Genomic DNA, 1830 nt, shown 5'->3' on the forward strand with positions numbered 1-1830 from the left:
GTGACTCTGTAAGATCAGACACTAAAGGTTCCTTAAACACGGTGTTCATTTGCATCAAGAAGGTCTTAAATTCAACTCATTATTGGTCATTATTGGTGGCCATGGTGATGACGGAGCACATAGACGCAGCGCCCCCCTCAGGAGACAACAAAAGTGAACGCTTTGAGGTGTCTTGTCCATCCAAGACGTTCATTCAGCAAAACTTGCGACCGGGAGACTTTGCTGGACTTGAGGACAGTGAACGGCGTTTTAATTGCGGAAACATGGAGTCCTATTGGAGACGACGCCGGCAGTTACCCGTGAGAGAAGGAAGCGCCAACGGTACGAACGTAAACACAGGAGGAGGAAGAGAGCCGGGATCCATGCTAAGCTAAAGGCTAAACCTCCAGACCAGCAGGACCGTCCTCCTGCTCTCTAATGTCCGCTCCCTCCACAACAAGCTGGACGTTTGCTGAGAGAAACCCTCAGAGAGTGGAGGGACTGCTGTGTGTCTGCTTTAACAGAAACATGGCTCCATGACAGCATCCCAGACAGACAGACAGCTGGAGGGGATGCAGACAGACAGACAGACAGACAGACAGACAGCTCTGGGCAGCATCCTGTGTGTCTTTGTGTCCCTGAAGACCCACCAGGACCTGAAGAGGTTCGCCATGTTCAATGTGATGGCGGCGTGCGTGAACGCAGCGCCCCCTTCAGGAGACAACGACAGAGAACGTTTAGTGTCTGATCCCAGACGTGCATTTTGCAAAACTTTATGATTGAATAATCCTGAAGAAGCGCTGTCTCATCTTTCCTGTAATACTGTGTGTGTACAGCGAGATGACAATAAACCTGATTTGATTTGGTTTGATTACCCGGCAGATGAACATGAATACAGAGAAAGTTCAATAACTTGGACGTCAGTAATGGCGACAGTTAAACCACTTATCTAGTCAGTTATGATGATTCTGAGAAACGTAATAAAACTGTTCTGAGGAAGTCTGAAATGTTGAGCAGTGGCTTCGTTGTGTTTTGCTCCATGGCACAGGTTACAAAGAACAAACAAAGTTCCTATGAAGCACTTAGACGTCTGCGGCCAATCAGTTACATCTCTACATGAAAAGCCTTTTAATGGGCGCAGCGTCATGGTGGGCGCTGTGTGCCTCACCTGACCACAGTTATTAGTACATTTATTTTTAGTTATTATTCTCCTTCAATTATGTTTCCCGACCCTGAAACAATTTCACTCCCACTCCAAAGCAAACCCCTTCATTTCTGCTGTGACTTGAAATCTGCAGAGCTTTGAAGAGTGAAACACATTTTCCTCAAACTCCCACAGACTGACTCGACTTCCAGGCTATTTGTTCACCAGGCTGATGAAGTGACTGCGGAACGATTAACTTGTGGCTGTTTCAAACTTGTTTTCGGTCAGTTTTTCTTGATCAGAGAGCCGAGGAGATGAACCAGACATTGTTTCTTCAAAGCTCAGAAAAGAAGAAAACACACAGAACAACCCCACTGTTTGTGAGCCTTTAATCACCTTTAAAACAGCGAGCATTGAGTGAGTTCTGCTTTTTTCAGATGTAAGTTTTGGTTCTGAATGCAATCATGAGCCAACATCTCAAATTCCTCTTGATGTGGAGCCATAGATTTACTTGCATAAACTCAAATAAGAGCTGCATCTTTACGTCTGAGTTGAATTAAATCGTTGTTTTGGTGCATAAAGGAAGGATGACAACGGTCTGCTTTGATGTTTGCTCATAAAAGGTGAAAAACCGAAACACACGCGGATTTGTGTTGATCTGCTTGTAAGCTTTTAAGTGGAAACACTTGGCAGCATAAATAGTACAC

This window comes from Stegastes partitus, unplaced genomic scaffold (genome assembly GCF_000690725.1).
Source record: "Stegastes partitus isolate 25-593 unplaced genomic scaffold, Stegastes_partitus-1.0.2 Scaffold450, whole genome shotgun sequence".
NCBI classification, from domain to species: Eukaryota; Metazoa; Chordata; class Actinopteri; family Pomacentridae; genus Stegastes; species Stegastes partitus.